Below are 23,779 nucleotides of genomic sequence, written 5' to 3' on the forward strand. Positions count from 1 at the left end.
GAGAGCTCTGTATGAGATGTATTTTGAAATCATCAGATTTAGCCATAGATGAGAGCTTTACTCTACAGGAATTCTACTGGTAACAGATTTGGCCCTTCTCCACATAGAATAAATGGCTTTAGTTTCCATCAACTGCTGTACCTCTGTACCCTGTCTGTGCTCCAGAACTGTGTCTGATGTCTTTTCATACAGCAAATATAAGAGAAATAAATACAGAAATTGAGACAGGTTGAACCCACAAATCATTCCTGAAAAACCTTGGATGGACTCACATTTCTAATCCTATAATTTTGCGGTTGATTTGTTTCAATAGGGCAGAGAATTTCCTTCCAAAATCCAAATTTGACCCTTAATCCCCATGTGTCATACTCCTAACTGGAAAAAATCATGTACCTTTCTGCCAAAGAATACTGCTTGTAAGTGAGAAAAGGATTTATCAGTGGTCATCTAGAGGAGTTACTAAAATATCAGACAAGGGTTAAGAGCAATTTGAAAGACTGCTCAGTAACAATGATTCAGTTTAACTTTCTCTCCAGTTCCTCTTTAGATTTTATTTCTTCTCTTTCTCCTTCCTAACCCCTCCCTCTCTTCCTGCTCAGAAAATCTGAAAATCTTTTCTCTGTTATCATGTCCTTTAAGCTTCACAAGGAGGACATGTTCACTCCTGGAATATAATGTATAGATTTCCTGCATGTGCTTAGCATACTCAAAATGTGAGAATGATGTGGCAAAAGTAAAAACGGTAAGGAACAAGCTCCAGTGAGATAGTTACAGTGGTACACCAACATGAAGCTTCTGCTCTCTTGAAGTTGTCAGAGATTTAATCCTTCTCATTTCCCTAAGCTGTCATCAACTCACCCAACAGGGTCACTTTGCCCTGGTTGTGGCAATCTGAGGTGGTCTCCCACAAAATCAGCTGAGTTGTTTCTCTAGCTCATGTAACACTATGTTTACCATAGCTGCCATGGGTCTCTTTCCTTTTTTTTTTTTTTTAACTAATTTACTGTGCTTCATTAGTGTTTTTACAAAGAACAAAACAGGATACCATTTCTGGGGTCCTCTTTCCAGCATACAGCAGTCACTTCCCAGCACTGAAGATTAATGCATCTGGAACTGTTTGCTATTGTCCAAAAGCATTTGCATGTCTTGCCATCTCACACTGACAATCTAGACCTAAAAATATGCATGAGAAGACAATAGCAGCTGCCCCTTAGTGCTGCCTTCTGGGGAATTCTTAATAGCAGCAACATCAAAAGATTGTTTCAGAGAACTCAGTTCTTAAGGAGACAACTCCACCTTCTCCCAAGTCTGTCTCCTGCCCATTACAGCTGATACCTTCCCATGACACAGAGATCGCACAGACCTGCCAACCTAGCCCAGCACAAGCTACAGCTGCATCTCCATCTATCCATTTACAGCAGTCTTCCTGACAGCATTTCTATCAAGGGTAGAAAAAGGATGGCATTCAGCTGGTTTGCCTGCCCCACTGCCTTACAAAATGGAAATGGAGGGCAGAACATCATAGACGAGCTCATGGCTGCATGGTTAGTCTCCTAGTTGTTTTCCTGTTGGTGGACAGATTACAAAGTAATTATTGTTTGTCACCAAGTTTTAGTCACTGGAGTACAAGCAGACTTCTCCCTTAAGGCATTCATAATTCATATTTTTAATATCTAATCACCTACACGTGGAGAAATACTGGAAGCCATAAGAATATGACCTGGCAGAATTCAGTCTGGTCTATACTGAACAAAGCCATAGCCACATAGGGCATTCTTGATCATCCATACTCTGCCCCTAAGTAGGGACACTGTTGTACCTTAATGTGACAGCAAGAAAATAAAGAGTGGTTTAAAATGAAAGCTGTTAGTCAAGGATTTTGTCATAACAGACAGATTTGGAAAGAACAAAGTTCTCATTATACTGACTGTTGAGATTCTCCTTTGTGAAACTGTGACAAATCTAATAGTGCATGGGGGGATATTTTTTAATAGAGTCAACATGCAGATGGATGAGATTTTAGACAGACAGAGACAGAAGTGTATAAACTTCAGCCAAACACAAAGAAAGAGAAACTGCCTGGGAAAATGTAACTGAGAGTAACTCAGCATGGCTTGGTATTGAGAGCTGAACTTGCAGCTTTTACAAGGCTGACTTTAAGGCGACCTTCAGTGAAGCTCTTTAACAGTGTATGCTGGGCAATCGCTGGTAAATCTTTATTAATTTTAATTGGCGGCACCCATTTATAAGAACCATTAAAAAGGATAAATTGAGCCCATCCGGCGTAATGTCTTTTGTTAATTAGTTTGTCAGCACTGTTTTAATATCCCCTAATGACTTCATATTTCAGGCCTGACATTAAAGGAGACGCCGTGAGAAAGGAAATGGTCTTATCACCATGTACATTTTTTTCTTTTTTTGAACAAAAAGTGTCCTTCCAGGCCTGACCAAGGTTAGGTGTCATTTAACTCAGATAGACAGGTACCACAAGACTTGGAAGGGCCCTATCACCCTATCCAAACCTCACCTTGCCACTGAACAACATGCTCTGCTAAGATTTTCTCTTTTTACAGACCCACACAACAGCAGAAGGAATTAAAAGTCATTAGTCACCAAATTCCCATCCTCCATAGCTCATCGTGGACTTGTCTTTAGTCTCAAAACACAATCATGTGGGAAAAATACAGGAAAAACCTGGTACACAATTGCAGCCATAACTCCCTCAAGTAAAACAGGTTAAATCTCACAGAGCTGAAGGTCTTTTGATTCACAAGGACATGCACAACACCAGTATTCTGATCTGTCTTGGGAGCCACAAACTTACAAATGAAAAGTTGATAGAATAAGAGCATCGACAAAGAATGCTTTATGTATGGATTTAATTTGTAAAAGATGATGATGGAGGAATTATTTCTCTGTGGATGATGTTTGGTCTCAAACAAAGGTGAGCAATCAAATCTGTGATTTTGGCATCAACAGTTCCCTTCTTCTTGTGCTTATCCTGTATTTCTTGTAATAGCACAGTCAAACTTTTATCCTGGAAGATGAAGAACTTGAATTCAGTTACAAGTGTTGGAAATGCACTCCTAATGAGTACAATATTTTAGACCTTTACATCTCAAATAGGTTATGAAGATTTAAAATTAGCTAATAAAAGCAATTTAGAACATTTTAGCCTTTTTCTTTAATATGTATGCACTTGAAAATTTTTTTGAAGGAGGAAGTGCATTCAAGGAAGGGCCAGGAGAAGGATCAGCTGTAGCCACTACAGAAGATAACACAACCCATCATTGTCTGAGAACTCCCTTTATGAGATGAACCTTGTGTACTTAGACACCCTGGTTCTCTCCTCACACATCTGCCACACACCTTTTTGAGCTGATGAACACTGGAATTATTCGTCTAGGGAAGCATTTCCTCACTATGAGGTCTGCAGCAAATTTTGTTCCAATTCACTTTCCTACAGTGACTTGTTCAATCAAGGGGAAGATCCTGAATTAACACAGACTTTTTGTTAGTGAAGGGTTGTCTTGTAAGCTGGATTCTATTAGTTTTTTTCATTTAAGCTTACAATAAGTGAGCAATATGAGGCAAACAACATCCCCCAGTAGTTAATACTACATTTGATGCTTTGGTGCCTATTGTTGAATTAATTCACATGACAGTGAAATGAATAAGTGAGACACAGCTAATATAAAAATTAGTTTTTCCTCTGTCTTACACAGCTTTGCAAATCATGAATATTTCATTACTTGTAAGGTGCTTACATTTAGGCTGTAATAGTAAAAGGAAAATTAAATCTTTCGCTAATAAAATAATGTATTTTTCCTTTAAATTTTAAGTTTGCCCATAGATGGCTCTTTATAGGCATCGTACTGAGAATTGTAGAAAGACATGTTCTACTTTGCTAGATCACCTTTCAGCAAAACACAAACAAGTAATTACTGTAGTGACTGAATCAGTTAATAGTTTTATTACTGAGCAAAATCCTTGCCTCGAAGTCAATTGAAATCTCGCTGTAAGGGTCTGGAAAACTAACAGGTTTTGCTTTTTCCATTAAAATTTAAGGTTAATGATTTTACGAGATTTTTTATTTTTTTTATGGATACACAGTCACAGCATTTGAATATTAAAAGCTGCTCTTTGATCTCCTGAAAGCCATCCTATCATCATTGCAAGCTTGTGCCATGTTTCATGCAGATTAAAAATTTTCAGGGGACTGCTAAAACTATGCCCTATGTGAAGCACACGGTAAAAGCATGCCTAGGGTGAAATAAGTATTCCCAGCAGTCTGAACACCTCTTTGAATGAACTACCTTTGCAGGGAATAAAAGTCTTGAGGTTTTTTCTCCAAGCAGCCTGTCTCTTGTGCACTTGTGTGCTCTACAGAACTCAGCCTTTCATAATCAAAGGTCTGTATAACACTGGCACATAGCTGGTATTAAGTCTCCATTTTGCAGCTCTGACAAATAAAAATTTACATAATAGTCTTTCATTGCTATAAAACATAGTTATTCGTGACAAGCATATTTCCAGTCTTCACCACAGAATAAAACCTTGTGTTTTCATTGTTCCAGTACTTCGAGCTCTTGTTGTACAAAAAAATTATGCCTTAATTAGTTTTGCTATTGCTAGTTAGAAAATGAAAAAAGACAATTTTCATCAGATGCATTAACTCAATGACAGTTGAAATTCACCTGGGAATTGAGAAAGAAGGAAACTTATATTCCTATTTCTAGTCACATGTAAGAGCCAGAGACAAGAGAGTGGCATCTACCCTTCCAAAATATGCCAAACTAAGGCCTAGCCCTTCCAGACTATTCCCCTATACATTCCAACACTATTTTCACCTGCTGATGTCTTTCCTGCTTTCATACAAAATTTTCTATCCTCCATGTCACTGTTGATTCTGCTCTTCACGATTTAGCTATCTAATAATGAAATGTCCAAATACTAATAAAATGCTTTTATTTTAATAAAATTTTTTAAGTTAGTTAATGTGCCTAACATATTTCAGACACTTTAATAAAATTTTAATTCTTTATTGCCAACTTTTAATAAATTATAGTTTTTATCCAAAATCCAGCTTGCCAAATTAAAAAAAAAAACCCACATAAAAAAACAACAACACCCACATCTTAGTACCTAAGAAATGTGACACCCAGGAAAATAACCTGACCAGTCTAGATAAGTATCATTAATTTTACAAATGTATATGAACAGAATTACAGAAAGGCCCCATGCATGACATACAGACCCTGTATGTGTCAGCTGAAGTACCCTGACTGGTCCTCCAGGCTTGTTCTGATCCCATTCCCTGCCCAAAATCATTGAGGAACTTAGGCAGATTTATCTGTGTGCCTGGATTACTCAATGCATATGCTGAAAATATCAAGTGAAAGCAAGACAAACATCACAACCCATATTTCCAAGGACACTTTTTTTTTTTAATAAAGCTGTTGTTAAAAATAAAATCAAGCTGTTAATTTCAATAACAGATAACAACATACAATACATTCCCTTCACAAAACTCACAACAGCACATTAACTGGTAGTTACCAGACTGGAGCAACAGCTGGGAGGCCAACACCAGCCATTCCATGAGAACAGAACATTTTACTGCTACACAAGGGCTAGCAGGGGGTCAGAAAGTGGTCCAAGTGATCCCTTGTCTCAGCTGGTATTGAAGCTGTAGTTGCTTTCTGCAGAGAGCAGTCACCACTGCCTCAGGTGCCATGTGAGTTAGGCATCCCACTGTTGATTCTGGTGTCTCCTGGAGGCCTGGTGGCCTTCAACAAATTTGGCTGCCTCACATGCTAATATATCCATGCTTGTGGATTCAACAGCATTACTGAGTCTGGAGCTAATCAGGTTTTGAGAGACTTTCAGATGTGACCTCTTAGCATGCTCTTTTGCCCTCTTTGACTCACTCTCTTCTGGTGTCCACTTCCATCCCCCATACATAAATACCTCTGGAATCCATCCACACCCACACAGAAGAGACTTTTACAACATACACACAGGAGAGCTGCCACTTCAGGGAAAAAGCAGAGCTGTTAGGTGGTACCATGTGAACTGTACTCCTATGTGCAGTGGCTCAAGAAGTGATGTCAACGGCCTGTGAAAGTCAGAGTAAAAGCTATAAATTTACTTGTTTACAGTGAATATAATTTTTTTTAAAACTAAGAACTGTAAAGGTAAAACAAATGCGAAGTTATTCAAGTGCTTTTTTATTTAGCATATTGTTTCAATAATAGATTAAAACCAAGTTCAAAATCACCTGCTTTGATCAATCATCAAGAGACCATAGTCTATTTTTTCATCAGAATCAGCTTTGTAGCTTATACCTCAGCACTGGAAAGAACAATTGCCTGATTTTCTCCCATGGGAAAAAATATAAAAGGAAACAGAATAAATCACATTAATTTATGCAAAATCAGAAATGTCATTGTTTGTGTCATATGCTTCTATGTCCTATAACCACTTAGCCACCAACTTGTTAGTCCTGCATCATGGTGAGCATCCAGCGCCAAAGGAGAGTAGCGCTGTGTTAGCCTGCACTTGCACAGATCTCAAACCACCTCACAAAATCTGCCCGATACCCTTATCCTCATTTTGCAAGGAAGAAACTGATGTACAAAGAAAATATGTTTGATATTGATGGCAGAATCAGGCTACATATGCTAATTTTTTTTCTGGAAAAATACTAAATTTTTTTTTCTGTTTTCTTTAGTATGGAGGACTAGAAAGGTGAGGCTGCATATTTCTCAGCTCTTCTTTGACAAGAAACCTGTTAATCTTCCCAAATTCCCTTATTTTCTTCAGTATTTCCCTCTCTGTAACTTCTCCCAAAACAATCCTGGTCACAAGTAGTCAGAAGTGATATAAAGCTTTTTCCTAGCATGAGGTTTATCTCAGAGCCAACTGCATTGCATCAGCCTCCTGGAAGACATATTTTGAAAGGTTTTTCACCTTTCTTTTCCATTTGGGGACAAAAGTATTTCAATCATATCATCCAACACATAAACAGGAAGAGATTCTCACTCACAAGCTTGAGAAGCAGAAATAACATTTTAAAATAGCAAGCAGCAATCTTTGTGACAGTGAAAAATTCACTTGGAGAGCATCAAAGTGTGAGGAGACCTCACACAGTTTGGAGGAGCTGGTTCTTTGAGATCTAGCTGTGGATCAGTTAGATGGGTCCTACAAACAGCTCTTGATTCCCCCCACACAAAATATCAGGATATCAAACAAGTGCTCTCAGAAAGGGTAATAATTCAGTTTCTGCTGTTAATCTGCACAGAGATCTCATGTAAAGCTCTTTGCCCTCCAGGTGATACAGTTATATGATTTCACTCACATGAGCTCACTCATGATCTGACCTGGCAAAAAGGACGATTAAAGTGTTGAAAAGGAAACTATTTTAAAAGTTGAGGGAAATCCTCACACAACTGATTTTACTAATGTTGTTCACACAGCTTTCTAGAGATGGCCTAGTTATGTGCAACGCATATAACTAAAAAATTTATATAACTGAGTTCACACTTTCACTGAATCATCTATGCAGTAACTCACTCTTTACAACAAAATTATCCTGACACAGCCATGCAAAAAACACCAAAGCAGGGGTTGTGAATTTCTCTGTTAACTGAAAATCAAACAAATTCAGCAGAAACACTTTGCTACTGTCTAAGCAATAAAAATGTTATATATCTTAGAAGAGCAGAGATTCAATTTCGTATTCATACTTGGTAATTGTTAGCTAACTGTGAAATTCCTCAGAAGGTGATAAAGCATGGGCTGGATAAATGGGTTGTAAGGTGGAATGAAAACCTGCTGAACTGTCAAGGGGTTCAAAGGGTTGTGACCAATGGCTCAAAGCCCAGCTGGAGGCCAGTCACTAATAATGTACATCAGGGTTTGATACTGAGGCCAATAGCATTTTACATCCTCATTAATGGTCTGGATAATGGGACAGGGTGCACCCTCTGCAATTTTGCAGATGGTACAAAACTAGGAGAAGTGGTTGACACACCAGAGGGTGTGTCATCAGAAGGACCCTGGTCAATAGGTCATGAAAATTAACAAAGCAAAATGCCAAATTCTGCATCAAGGGTGAAATAACCCCACACACCAGTGCAAGCTGGGGCTGACTAGCTGGAAAGATGCTCTGAAGAAAGGGATCTAGAGATACTGGTTGAATATGAGCCAGCAATGTGCCCTTGTGACAAAGAAGGCAAACAGCCCCCAGGACTGGATGAGGTAGAGCATTGCCAGCAGGTTGAGGAAGGTGTTCCTTCCATTCTGCTTAACACTGGCGAGATCCTACCTGAAATGCAGCATCCAGGACTGAGCTTCCCAAAACAAGAGACGTGAAGACATGAACATATCTTAGCAAGCCCAGCACAAAAGCCACAAAGATGATTTAGGGCCTGAAGCACCTATCATATGAGGAGAGATTGATAGAGGTAAAATTGTTTAACCTGGAGAAAAGAAGGTGCAAGGAGAATCTTACAAATGTGCAAAAATACCTATCCAGAAAGAGGAAACAAGACAGAACCAGATTCTTCTCAGTGGCATCCAGTGACAAGACAGGAGGCAATGAGCATACAGTTCAATGAAACACAGGAAGTTCCATTTAAACACAAGAAAAGTTTAGTGTGATGGTGTGCAAGCACTCAAACACTATTTCAACATAACTTTAACCAATGGCTATGGATTCCATGCATTTGTGTGCTCTGGCTGACACCTCCCCATATATTTTTACATGCATATAAGCATTCATCAATGTTTCAGGCTCCACTTTTTAAGCCACCACAACCTTACACTCCTAGAGTGCCAGAATATGAAATATCCAAATAACATTGACATCTAGCTAAGTTTATGTCAGTTCTGAACTCACTGCACTCTTGAAGGTTATTCAAAAACAGAAAGAAGTAGATACTATAACAAAGGAATTTTTATATTAGACTATAGTTTGTAAATTGCATGGAAATATCTCTTCAGCTACTTTGGCGTGTTATTTTACCCCCCTAAATCTAAAAGAAAACATGGGTTAGTTTTCACTAGCTGATCTTCACAATTTTTGTCATCTTAATTTTTCACATTTCCAGCAAACACAGAACTAAGCAAAAATGCAGAAAACTCAAACCGCCTACAAGTTAAGTGTCTCCTTGGGCTGATATCATGGGTCCAATCACTTATTCAAGTGCACAGATCCTCAGTGCCTGTCTTTGTGAGATAATTTTTTCTTATCAGAGGACTAAACTCAGTATTTGTTTAGTTTTCAGTCCACAGCATGGAAAAACTCCAGCAGTACAGCAGGGTAGGAAAATAAAAACAGACAGTGGATCTTGTCACAGATACAATCTACCCTCTGGGTAAACCCTTCATACCTGGAAAAGCCAGATGGAAAGACTACGGTCATGTTAACGGAAACATAGAAGCAAAATGGCTGGTGACTACAAAGAAAACGTTGGTTGAAATGGGTCTTGAAATGAAACATTTCTCTTCTTTGGCTACATCTTTGGCTAGCCTTCGGCTTACCTACAAGGTATTTTGCAAAGTTCACCCAAAAAAGATAACAGAAGATACAACAACTGTTCTGGGTCAGACCAGAGACCAGTCCAGCCTGATAACTTGTCTCCTACACTACCTCGTAGTCACTGAATGTGCAATCACAAAGCAGATTCAATTCTGGAGCAGTCAGCCTGAATAGAGGCATGTAAAGAACTCATCTTGCTGTCTGTGCTACTGTGAACAGAGACCAAAGATGGGTACCTAGGAAAGGCATAAGAATAAGCTAGCCCTACATCCTGTGAGTGTGAGAGGAGCCTGCTCTAAAACTTTAAAGTAAACAACTGTGGCTTGTGGAAGAAGATATTCCAGTAAGGCTGTATTACACTATGATTTTTAAGGCATTAACTTCAAAAAGACGGTATATAAAACAAATCAAAAAACAGCACCAATACCCCCTCCCACTTCAGATCCCATTATGATCATAAGCCAAGTAGAACATTATGATAAATATGCTGTGGTCATATACCTGTGAGGAGTTCCCAGCCTGCAGTGGAAACTGAAAATCTGTCAACAAGAAGACAAGTGAGCCAGCGGTCTTCTGTGATGGAAGAATTACATCAGTGGACAAGGGAAGAGCTATGGTTGTTATCTGGACATTTGTAAGGCCTTTGACACAGTCCCTCACAACACCCTTCTCTCTAAATTGAAGAGATAAGGATTTGATGGATGGACTGTTTGGCAGATGAGGAATTGGTTGAAATGGACAATGGCTCAATGTCCAGACAGAGATCAGTGACAAGCGGTGTCCCTCAGATGACTGGGGTGAGCACTGTTTTGTATCTTCATCAATGACATAGACATTGGCATGGAGTGCACCTTCAGCAAGTTGGAGTGCAAGAACCAAGCTGACTAGTGCAGGTGACATACCTGGGGGACAGAGTGCCATCCAGAGGAACCTGGACTTACTCAAGAAGTAGGTCCACAGGAACCTCATGAAACCTAGTGCAAGGTGCTGCACCTGAGCTGAGGCAACCCCAGGTATCAATAGAAACTAGAGGATGAAGGAATTGAGATAGATAAGGAGGGAAAGGAATTGAGGGTGCTGGTGGATGAGAGGCTGCATATGAACTGACAACATTCACTTGCAGTCCAGAAAGCCAAACATATATGAGGCTGCATCAAAGGCAGTGTGGCCAGCAGGCTGAGGGGGTAACTTTGCCCCTCTTCTCTGCTCCATTCAGACAGCACTGAATCCACTCCGGGGTCTGCAACACAGGAAGGAAGTTTACATGTTGGAGTTGGTCCAGAGGAGGGGCACAAAAATGATTGTAAGGGTGAAATATCTCTCCTGTGAGGAAAGGCTGAGAGCTGGGGCTGTTCAGCCTGGAGGAGAGAAGGCTCTGGGAAAACCTTATTGTGGCCTTCCAGTAGTTACAGGAGGCTTACAAGAAAGATGGCAACAGACTTTTTAGTAAGTCCTGTTGTAGGACAAGAGAGAATGTTTTTAAAATAAAAGAGGGTAGATTTAGAATAGATATAGGGAAGAGGGTTTTTTTATTATGAAGGTGGTGAAACATAAGCACAGGTTACCCACAGAGGTAGTAGATACCCTATTCCTGGAAACATTCAAGGTCAGGTTGGATGTAGCTCTGAGCACCTACTCTAGTTGATGTCCATGCTCATTGCAAGGGTGAGGACAATACGACCTTTCAAGGACCATTCCAAACTATTCTATGACTCTCTGTTGCAGGTGTTCTTTATAGTTTGAGAGCCATCTACTGGTACATGATTGCTCAGGACACACTGGTGGGCTTTGCTGCGGTGAGAACAAGTTTCTGCTTCAGACTTTTGTGGCTCTCTGTATGTTGGATGCATCTGAAGCATATCTGGAGCCCTAGCATTCTGAAGCTGCACTCCCCTGTGACAATGCAGCTCACGAGTACCAGGGCAAGGAACTTGCAGGAATTGAGAGTGTTCTTCCTTGGGCATCTGCCTGGAAAACAGTCTTCAAAAGATCAGGTGGTTGCTGCATGACATTCCAGGAAATGTTGTTCCCCTTTTGAAATGTCTTGTCTGCCACAGGAATCACATTAACAGTGTCTGTTCCTTAAAAATCAAACTTTCCCAGAAGAAAGATAACAAAATAAAAGTACTAAAAGCTGAAAATACCCAAACCCAAAACTCACCACCACAAAGGAATTATTAGCCTTTTAGCTCTGTCTATGCTATATAATAAAAATGAGGGATTTTATTAACACTGTCTGTGCTATACAAAAGGTTCTCAAGGAACAGTGTATTTTCTGTACATGAAAATCCACTGAAAGTACTGGATTTTTCCATTTTCATGTAAATCAAAAATGTCTTTGTGTAGTGCTACTTCACAAAACCAAAATCCTAGAAATGCTATCTTTAAAAGATTCTTAAATGTGCTGCCTTGCAGAATTCAAAATATTTTAGTTATTTTTTTATTGTTTAATATTTTATGCTAATATTTATAAATATAAAAATGTGGTTATTCTCTAACTGTTGTGACTAAAAAATTAGTGTTATGGTATTGAAAGTCCAGGGATTGAGGGCTTCTCAAATTTCTACTATGCACAAGGTACCAACAACATAACTGTGTCACAGGAAAAGCAAAGTTGAATGACTACTGCGAGTGCAGAGCTTCTGGCAGGAGAATTACACAGCAGAGGGAGCAATTGCCCTTCATCACAGAAGCAATTGAGTCGCTTTCATTCTTTACAGTATTAGCATTGCTGTAGCTGCAAATTATTCTAAGATGAGTTTGTATACCAACACTGTAGTTCTTATTAGATGAAACGTGAAAACTGGAAAAAAAAGAAAAAACCCTGCAAGATCAAAAATTCTCTTTGAGTACAGCTGAGTACAAGAACTCTGCAGTGACTTCAATAGGCATTGGTAAAGCATCCAAGAGAAAAAGCAGCTGGTGTCTCTCTGTTCAGTAACAAAGATAGATAATTGCTAGTGTGAAACGGTGAGAATTTGTGAGAAGGGAAATTATCATTCATTATAATAACTATGCTGAGTCTACAGTTGATAGTGACAATTTTATATCCTAAGATATAGAAGGTGTCTTGAAAACAAAAGACATGAGATCGAGGTAAATCAACTGTGTATGTGTTTATTCTTTAATAGTTTTCTATGAGAGTTTATTCTGGCATGTAGGCATTTCTTAGTTTGACCTACAAAGCTTCCAGGACACCATTTGGTGCAAAGGCTGAACAAGGTTACATCCTTGGCAGGGAGAATGTAGCAGCTAGAGACATGGGAGATTGGGGTGTATTATTCATATTAGGAAACAGGAAGACACTCCAATTCAGAATGCATCTAGAAAAGGTGCTGCAGGTTTCAGCTGCAACTCTGTGTTTATAGAACCTCAGAGAGAAGTTGTGCCTAGTGCCTTACAAAATTAGGGTCACTGCAACACAAAATATTGCAGCTCACACTGTTTGCACATGAATATGGCAAAATCAGCAGTAAGGTGGACACGTTCAGTGATTTGTATTAATATCTAACAGCAGTACTTGCTCTCATTCCATTCTTAAAATATTTACTTTTCTGTAAGAGAAAAAATACAGCAAACTTCCATTTGCAGTCTTCTGCTTACCAGACTAGTCAGACACGTTTATGACAACATCAACAGATGTTAGTTAGATCAAGTGTTAGTCATAACTGTCCTTTCTTTTGCATCCTTTGATTCCTATTAATATAATAAAATTTTATATTTCAGCCTTCCCTTTGCTATTCAGTCAAATCAGTTACAGGATCCAAAATTGAGACAAGGATCTTTGCTCAGTATGGGTTCCCAAGAAGAGCAACTCATGAAAGATATAACTCAATTTACTACAACTGATTGATTAAAAAATATTTTGGCTATTTTCAATAAACCAAGACATCTTAATATACAATAAACTGCCAGAAGTCAAGAATGATAACACATAAGAACCAGTTTTATCATAACCACACCACTGGAAGGTAACCTTCACCCTTTCCAAGGACCAGTGAACTGATAGATGCTGCCTGCAGCACCAACTTCCTCAAAAGATCCACTTCTCAGGATAGAGGGGATCAATGTCCTGGAAAATATCAGTGCAAGTGCCTCCAAGCTTGGCTGCTATATGTATCCGCCCTGCAGCTGACCACATTCTCACCGTGGGTATCCTATCACATAGAGCAAGGATAATAACTACCAAGAAGTTACTTCAGTTGTTCAGCACTGAAAACAGCAGGAATCAAAACAAAAACTACAAATAGGTGTCTGGTCAGCACTGTAACCCAAATGACCAGAAACTCCACAAGCAACTAGTGAGGATCTGGCCCTTTGTAACAGTTGGTTTCAGGTCAAGAGAAAGCTGAACATCCATAGGGATGAGAAAGCTGCTGCCATTCATCTCACAAGTGTTCTTGGAATTTGCTTGCTACAGCTTTAAAAAGGTCAGATAGAAGGTGCTCAAAAAAGAGTTATGTGTGATCACTCTGGCTGTTTTAATTGGGCAGCCAACTCTGCCTTGTGACAGACAGCTGGGAAATGTAGCTACTGAGAGACTGAATTGTATCCGCATTTAAGCACTCATGTTTCATGAGAGCACATAAATTGTACAGCAGGAATTTAGGGGATGGAGCAGCTGCATTATGAGGAGAAATTTCTCTCCTTAATTTGAAGACATGCAGGCTGAGGGGGATACAACTGAGAACTGCAAAATCATGAAGGTAGTTGAGAAAGTGAGAGCAGATTGTTACTCACAAAACCTTTTAATACTACAAGTATGGGTGCTCACTCAAACCACGTGCAAGATAGGTTTCAAACAAATAAAAGAAATAATTTCATTTTACAAACACAGCTGTCGTAAAATTTTAGTGATGTAGAACTAGGAGACCAATAATATCAGCAGGCTAGACAAAAAAAGCAGGCTATAAAAAGAGAATTTTTTCATGGACAGCCATTCCAAAAGAGGTAAGGGAATGTCCACAGGTGTACCTCCCAGAGATTTCAATCCAGTGACCATGGATGCTGAGGAAGAATGAGGGGAATGCGCGCAAAGATACCTGTCTAGGCGAGTCTTAGGTTTGACAAAATAAGGTATTTCTTACGCTTTCATGCACGAAGCCATGACTGGAGAAAGTCATTGCCATTGTAGGTTTAAGAGCCCAGACCCACTGCAGGAGAGGCAGCTGGTGTGGCTTCCCCCATAATCACTGTCAGACCACATGTACTTTAAAAACCTGTGCAGAAGTTATAATGCAATAGGAATACACATTGAAGAACTGCTTCTGCCCCGCAGAGCACTGAAACTAAATTCAGAATTGTTTCTGTTATATTCTGGTAGCTATAACTACTGAAGTTTTGCAAAAATGCCCTTGCTGTTTCTCCTTACATGCAGCTCCTGTCCATAATATCCCCTGCTCCAGAGGAATTCAACAATGGCACTAGGTTTTGTCCCTGTTACAGTATCAAAACTTGCAAATCTCAAGCTCAATTTCCAACTTCATAAAGGTGGTATCTAAGAATGGCATGCCTGTCCCACTCTCACAATATAAGAGCAGACTTTTAAAGAAAAAATCTGTCATTTGCTAGCACTCAAACACATGCTGGCTTCCTCTGAGCACAACAGATTTCACCTGCTTCCTTCCTTTTCCTTTCAGATGCCACAGCTGTGATGGATATGTTACTAACACACACAGCACGTGTGCCACATGTCCCTTTGTCTTCCTCTCCCCATTTTTACACCCCTGAAGTACTGAGAGGAAATTGAGCTGACCAGAGCTCTCTGGATGTATGCAAGGCCCAGTCAAAGAGTCATGACACCAGACAGATTGACAATAGCTACTGCTCCTCCTACGTAATAAATGCCACCTCTTTTCCCAGAATTTTCCATAACATATGTAGTGGTCACTAGTCTAAATTTGACCAAACAACTTACCCAGCTTCATACTATAGTGGATGGGTGGGTGGATTTCTGAATATGCTTGTGACTTCCCAAGAAGCCATAAGAAAGATGGATCTAATTTTAGTGGAGCCCACTCCTTTCTCAAGTCTGAGGAAAAATCTGTTTTCTCTGAAGCCTGCAAGGCAAGTAGGAACGCACAACACTTTCATCACTGAAATCTTAAAAAATATAACCATATACTAGCTCATTTCTCAGCATTACAAATAGAACCAAAAAGCATAGTATTGTATAACACAAGAAGACAAGCACAGCCCTACAGTGATAGAGATTTTATCTAGCTCCCATTTCAATGGCAACTGGCCAGCTGGAATTTGTTCATAAGTATTTATTTGATAGCAAGATGAGTTACACTGGTCCAGTTGCCTAGAAAAGAAATCATTGGAAATTACAAGAGGAAATAACCTATTAAAGCCACCCATTTCCTCCATCAGGCATTACACAGGTATAATCCACTCTGTATATACCCTTAGACAGAATCAATTTGACAAAGTGGTCTGAGATAGCAGAGAACTGGACTAGAATCCTTCCCAGTGGAAGTGGACAGTGTCAACTCTTCTAACACTGGGAGTAACAAATAAGACAAATGGATTCTCAGCAGTACGAAACAGTAGATCTTTACCAAGATCAGTTTCTCACAACTGAGCTATTAATGAGGTCACCTCTCCCCAATGGCATAAAAAAATTAACAATCAAAAAGCTGTATGATCCTAAATTCATTCTGATTATGGCAAAGGAAGAGCCATGTAAAACTATTCCTAAAGCCAAACAAGTAATGAAATGGGAGACACAAGAAGACACTAGAATTGGTGAAAAGAAACCAGGCCCTGGCACCAGACACTAAATTCATTCCCTGGCATCAGACATCGTTCAGGAAAGTTACTGCTTACAGAGGCTGACAGAAGAAGTTGCACTTATTGGAAATGTTCTCTAAATTTCAAGTTTTCTAGATTCTAAGTTAATCCCAGTCCATTTTTAGGAATTGCTTTACTTTTCGTTGTCCTGCAGGAAAAACACTTGATCCCACACATTTTCATTCCTAACCACTAGATGTCACTCAACCCATTCCTGTCTCATGCCCACCACCACGGCAATTTACTCCTGAGGGGAAAACACAACCGAAAAAAAAAGCTAAAGAATCACTACGGAGAAATAGACAACTTGACAAATAGAACACAAAGTTTTCCCAAATACAGCCTCTTTGTAAGAGGCTTAAGTAGCTTTCAAATACACATAGGTCAAGATGTTTTGAAGCTGAGACCACTTTCAGCTGGAGAGGGTAAAAAGATCAACTCCATAGTTACAGTCACAGATATATTAACTGTTCAATTAATTTCCAATTCAAACAGCAATAAAGTGAACAACTTGGATGGAAAGAATCGCCTCTTAAGCCTCTGAAAAGTCCACTATATTCCCAAGTGTGAGCCTTGTTCCCTGCAGTATATTCCTTACCACAGAACCTAAAAACGTTAAGGGCTGGAAGGTACATTAGATATCATCCAGTTCCAGCTTCCTGCCATGGACAGAGATGCCTTTCACTAGAAAAGGCTGCTCAGAGCTCTTTCCAAGCTGGCCTTCCTTGAATACTTTAGTGAATGGGGCAGCCACAACTTCTCTGCTTCAGTGCCTCACCACTCTCATAGTAAAGAATTTCTTCCTATTATCTAAACCTACCTTCTTCTTTCAGTTTGAAGCTATTCCTCCTTGTCCTGTAACTACATGCCCGTGTCAAAAGTCCCTCTTCAAGCTCTCTTATAGTCTTTCTTTACGAACCAGAAGGCTGCTAGGAGTTCTCCCCAGAGTCTTCCCTTTTCCAGGTTGAACAGCCCCAGCTCTCTCCGCCTGCTTTCATAGGAGAGGTGTTACAGCCCTCTGATCATCTTCATGACCCTTCTTATGCTGGGGCCCCAGAGCTGGATGCAGCACTCCAGGGGGGTCTCACCATCTCACCAGAGGGACACAATCACTATATATAGGTATATACCACATCTCTGTGATGCCAATAAGATCATAGCCCTGCAGGCACCTACACATCTCTAATCCCTCCTTTATTCCTCACACTGCATGCAATTGCATAGATCCATTCAAGTTGGGCACTCCACCCCATTCCAATGAAGCCGACTACCTGCCGTCTCTCCCCACATACCTTACAAGATATTCCCTTGGAAAAGGCACCTTTTTAGTTCACAGCCAGTTTAAAAACGTGAATTCAGCTCTTTGTACTATATCTTAACTTTCATGAAACCCCAACCCTACCTGCAAAACCTGCAATGATAAATTCTCTTCCCTGAATAAACAGATGCCACTGTGTGGCATCAAGCACATTTCATATGATGCCCAAAAAAATGTTATGCAAAACTGAATGTGAAAATATAGTTACTAGATTAGCAGGTTTCAGCAAACCAGGGAACATATGATAAGACTGTGAAACAGTAACAGGGAAAGGGAAGGAGGGGAAATCAAGAACCATGAGATTAACACTGACAAAAACAATGCATCATTTGTTAATAGTGATAGACCTTTTATTTAAATGAAACTTTTTATTCATACTTTTCTAATAGATTCCTCAATGTATTAGAGTATTAACAAATTCCTATATTTTTTTCAGTCTATGACATAACAGAGCAGATCAGTATAGTCCTACTGATCTATGCATTTCTACACTAACATCAATAAAGCCTTTCCAACAGTGAAAATAAACTATTTCTTTAGCATAGCTAATCCTTTTGTGATCAGTCCTCTCCCGTCCCCCAAACATACTTTGCTATAGGAATTAACCTACTTTAAAAAAATATTGAAATCTTTTCACATGCACAGGATTTTTATTCATTTACAATTTATGGAGCCTAGAAACCAAAATAAAGAAGGTTGGCTTGCGCTAAGGAGAAAATGTCCCTGGTCTGCCACTGTCTTCCTGTGGGATCGTGGACATGTTTACAGTTCACAGCAGAGAACAATGCAGAGTGCTCTGAGCTGCAGATTCCCAAGCCAGGAAACACACATGGCACAGCACTGCAGAACCAGTCAGTACTGGTACAGTAAGGTGTCATTGCAATGAGGTGGTTGCCTGGCTCACAAGGTCAGTGATCACAGCCTGCTCGGGTGTCTTTTCATCATCAATAAAAGCACTTGCTGGTTCTTTATATCTTTTCTCCATTTTAAGAGTGAGAAGAGTAGCCCTTCCATATTTTGCAAAGATGTTGTAGGCGTACAAGAAAACTAGGGAAGTGCAGACAGAACTGAGTACCAGAGAGGAGGGAATGCATACAGAGCTCTAAAACCCATGCAGCACTTGAAAGTTGCTTTCCTGCAACAATTTTATCTTAGGCATTCGGGGAAAAAAATTTAAATCTATTACTACTAATTGATAAAGTTAGAACTGGAGACACTAAGGACCAAGCTGTGAAGAGAAAATTGATCAAGATCAATTTGACTTGGAAAATTATAAAAAATATCTTAAGATAATACCTTTACTCTTGGAACGTGCCACTTTATTGACATTTCTTGAAGAAAAATAAATTTCTGCTGAGAAAGGTTACTCAAGTTCAAGGAGAATTTTCTGAGAAAAGGGAGAGGCACCAATTCCAGAATGACAATCTGCAGCGTTAATGATAAGACAGAAGTTCAAACTGCATGCACGAGACTTGGCATGGGGAATTAAACCTAAGGCTCCCCATAAGTTCCTGACCTGGCTAGTACAGGAGTGGTGTCTTTTGCATACACAGCTGAATGCTCACTGTAACTCCTATAAGAAAGGCTCACATGCTAGACCAAGCTCAGCACACTTGTTTGGATGTGAGGAATGTTACATTTAGATTTCTATATCACACAAAGCATTGTTGGGATTTGAACCCTGTCTGTTGTTATATTAATTATTCTGTTTCCAGTTCAATCTTTCAGAAGTGTCTGTTCTGTACCAGTGTAGAACAGGAAAAAGGGTTTATGGGATTGGAGCCTCTTTCTTCTCCATCTCTAGAAAATGATATCAGATAGACAAAGGCAAATTAAGAATTTCATTATAAAATTCTACCTTTGTCCAAAAGCTCAGTGGAGAAGTTAATGAACTTAAAAACAGGTTCAATTTTTTTCAATTTGTGTTCCACACTCCCTTCAGAAAAAGTCCTTTTCCTTCCCAGCTTAGTTCAGTGCTTTATACCTGTTATATTTATAGCCTTATTCCTTTCAGTGAAGGAAATGTTAAATCATATCAGTCTGTGGTCTTTCCTGTAGACCCACTTCCAGTACAGGGGTGGCTACAAGAGATCTGGAGAGGAATTTTTACAAGTGCAGTAAGTGTAGTGACAGGATAATGGGAATGGTTTCAAACTGATAGAGGGTAGGTTAGATCAGATATCAGGAAAAATTCTTTACTGTGACGGTGGTGAAGCACTGGCACAGGCTGCCCAGAGAAGTCATGGATGCCCCATCCCTGGAAATGTTCAAGACCAAGGCTGGATGGGTCTCTGAACAACCTGATCTAGTGGAAGATATCCGTGTCCATCACAGGGGAGTTGAACTAAATGATCTTTAAGATCCCTTCCAACCCAAACCATCCTAGGATTCTATGATAAATACAGAAGTCTAATAAATATTTGCTGACATTTTAAAGCTTAATTGGATCTAAGTCTCCTCTCTCTTAGGTGTGACCTACACGTGAAAAGAAATCAGAATGACTGCACCTGAAGAGAAAAATGTGTGGAGTCATTATATCAGTCTCTGTTGAAGTCATTCTTAGCTGCCAACACCTACTCTGGCAGTGCTCCGCCAATTGATCTCCCAGACAGACTGAACATTACACGTGCTGTAACAATAGTAACAAAAGCTTTGCTGTTATCTGCACGGGTAGTCCTGATTAGAGCCAAGGCAAGAACAAATTTAGGGGCAAAGGTAGAATTTGTGCTGGGGCAAAGATCTACTGCAGCACATGCAAACAGCTCAGCAGCACAGTGATCTCAGCAGGGCTTTCTGCACAGCAGAGAATTTCAATGCACATAAAGACATTGGTATGAATAGGCTAAAGAGAGTACTGTGAGATGGAGAAAACTAAACACACAAACACCATTTAGACAATGAATTTCAACTCTCTAACTGAAAAGTTTTTAAAAAGGAAGAGGAGGGGAACGGGAAGCAACAAATCAAACACTTTAAAAAGGTAGTTCACCTAAAATTTGTTGCAGGCTATCCAGTGTGATACAAAGGCACTGAATTACTCGAAGGCAAAGTTCTGAAAAATCAATTTAGAAAAACTACAGGTGGCTTCGAAAGAAGCATTCCAAACACATACAGAACTAAATATAATGTATTTGTTTAAAACATTGAAAGAAACCCAATAAGGTTAGGTAACAGCCTCAAAGCTAAGTACTCTGGGAAATAAAGTCAGAAATATGCTGATTTGTCACATGAGGCTTTTCACAGAGCTCTTCCAGGAATACAAAAAATGAAACTCAGTCCGAAACAGTTACAAAAAAAGGAAGTTAGTGCCACAGAGGGGGCAGATCACAAAAAGTTAGGCCAAGTTGGTGTCTTGGTTTGAAAGACAGGTATGGTCTAAGGAAAGGCAAGAGCCCCTTTTCTGCGATGCAGAGTGCAACCCCCCTCCCTTTTAATTATTTTAGGTCCAATTCAGACACCTTCAGGCAGGAGATATGGGGATAAGAATAACAGTTCTTTACTGGTATCTAACAAGGCAGAAAACAACAACAGGTATAAAAATTGGCAACAGAACAGTCTAGCTCCACTCCAGTCCCTTCTGGCCGCAGGCCGTCTCCCTGTGCTGTTACCGGTGCTGTGGGGGCAGGGCAGGTCCCGCGCAGTTGAAGAGGGGCTGGAGTGATGGCGGCCGCGGCCCAGGGGAGAGAGAGGATGGGGAAAGTTACTCCCCCCTCACAGTGTCGGTCGTGGTGCTCAGCAGAGTGTCCGGAGGTAGTAGGGTGAGCTGGGAGAGCAGCAGAGCGATGTCCAAAGGCAGGGAGCGTGGATCTCAGTGCTGGGATGGCAGGGGAAGATGCCAGAGCAGAGCCCAGGTTGTCTTCCCACTCCATGAGCCAAGTGAGAGAGAGAGAGAGAGCCCCACTCCAGACCCCCCGTCCCACCTTTCCTTTTCCGGTTCCCCCCGCCCCCCTCCAGCCACCCCCCTACGAGAGAACATTATCTGTCGTTTTAAGGTGTAGCCACAATTACTTAGCATAACAATGGGAGAAAATTCCACTGAAAGAAAAGGGAATAATTCAACCTCCAACAGTTGGATAAAGACAGCACAACCTCTACTCATGCTCTAAGCAACATTCAGTGTTCCACAGAATCATGTACTTTGGAAAAAACCCTTAAGATCATGGTAATGTTCCAGTTCACACAAAAAAATGTAACTAAATAATAACCTAAAATTGCCATTTAGAAGAAGTAATCTCTGCTGTTTTAACTAGTCTTATGGAAGACCACAAAGACAGTGTTATTTGAAAAGTAAAAAAAAAAAAAAAAAGACAGCATAAAAACAAATGACTGTCAGAAGTAAAAAGAATTAAATATTAATAAAAATCTAGAAGACATTACAAAACAAAGGGAACACTATCATTCACTACATTCACTATCCATGTAATCCATATTCACAGAAACTAATTTTGGATCCCCTCTAATAGTCTCTAATAGAGACAAAACTCCCACTTCACAAAGAAGAACAGAGAAAATCATTTATTTTTCAAGTGGTCTATATACCACTTGCATACTTTTATCAAATATCTTATATCTTAAAAAATAACTTATTTACTCCAGTAAGTTCTGCCTTGATTTAAATCCTTTATAAATTATATTTATTTTTCACTAACAGCAAAACTTAATCCTGTCTTAACAAAGTTTCACCCATTTAAGCCACTCTCAGGTGTGATATACACAGAGCATTTGCACAGTCTTCCTCTACAAAGCTCACTTGGCAGGGCTGTGCTCTATCCTTTTTCAGCTATGCAAAGTTTAGTGCCATGGCACTACCTTAAAATACAGATCCCCTACTACGGACCAATTACTTGAGTGATGGTCAGAAGGGAGGGATGCTGCTTAATAATTATCCAATACAAACTGAAACAAAAATCCTCTGATAAGCTCAATTTGAGGTCTGCTCGTACTTATCAGCTACATTTCCTCCAATTGAAATTTGAGAATATATTTTAAGACATGAAACATACAAGAATTGTATTTCACTTCTACTATGACTATTTTTCTTTTAAGAAAGAAAAGTTGTTAATGTGCCAAAAATGCCAACTAATTTTTACAAAATCTCTGTCTGCAAGTCAGGTTTATTAGCACTTTAACAGGTGGTACAGAGGTTATAAACTGAGGATATAAGCTGAGGTACTATGAGGCAATATGAACTACCAGCCTTGGATTAATGCTGGAGCTCAGAATCAAAACAAGCATCCTTGCCTGTATGGAGATCTGTGCCTAATTTCAGCCAGGGGAGGCAATATAGCCCTAAAAGAATCATTAAAAGTCTGTTCTTTCCACAGTGCTGTTACTGGAGATGTCTCTGCCCCTCAAGCAAAATGCAGACGATGTCCCTGTGCCAAAAGGCCTGTGCCATTGCATGACTAGCACACTCTCAGTCCCATGTCTCTAGACAGACTGAGGACCACGGGAGCAGAAAGGACTGGGGAAATGCGAGGTTATGAACTGTTCTTGCAAAAAGTGTCCATTCAGGGGCTGTAGAGTGATTCCTGTTACAGGCTTTGCTGCCTCTTTAGATGCAGGGAGTCAATTTCAGCCAACCATCAATTGCGCACAAGTAAAAGGCATAGGCAATAAAAACAATAAAAGCCTCACAGAGGTGACAAATCTGCAGTGCTTAAGGTCCCCATACAAAAGAAATCCTTATTCAATGACTTATATGTTTAAGTATCACAGAAGTTAATGTAGGCTGTATAAAGTGATGCTGGTGATTTGTTTAGAAGGCAGAAGCAGGGATACACATTTAGCCTAATTTTCCTAAAAAAAAAATCAACCTTTCAGCATTTTGGGCAACGTTGAATTCAACGGAAAACTTTGTTCAAGTATTTTGCCTTCAGAAATGATCTCACGTGAGCAACAGCCGGCAGAGCATTACAGAGGCAGAATTTCTCTCTGAAATCCTCTACCCAGCTCTTTAAATGCTAACCCTGTTCTCAGGGCACATCAAATTCCATGGCAACCAGCATGTATTTCCCCTCATTTCCCCACACTGATGCTGAACCACAGTATTTTATTTGGAGTGCTACATGCAAGTATTTTGAGATGCCCTTCAGAGGGTTCCACAGCAGCTGACCCGGTAA

Source organism: Sturnus vulgaris, chromosome 6, assembly GCF_052056855.1.
Source record: "Sturnus vulgaris isolate bStuVul1 chromosome 6, bStuVul1.hap1, whole genome shotgun sequence".
Classification (NCBI taxonomy): Eukaryota; Metazoa; Chordata; class Aves; order Passeriformes; family Sturnidae; genus Sturnus; species Sturnus vulgaris.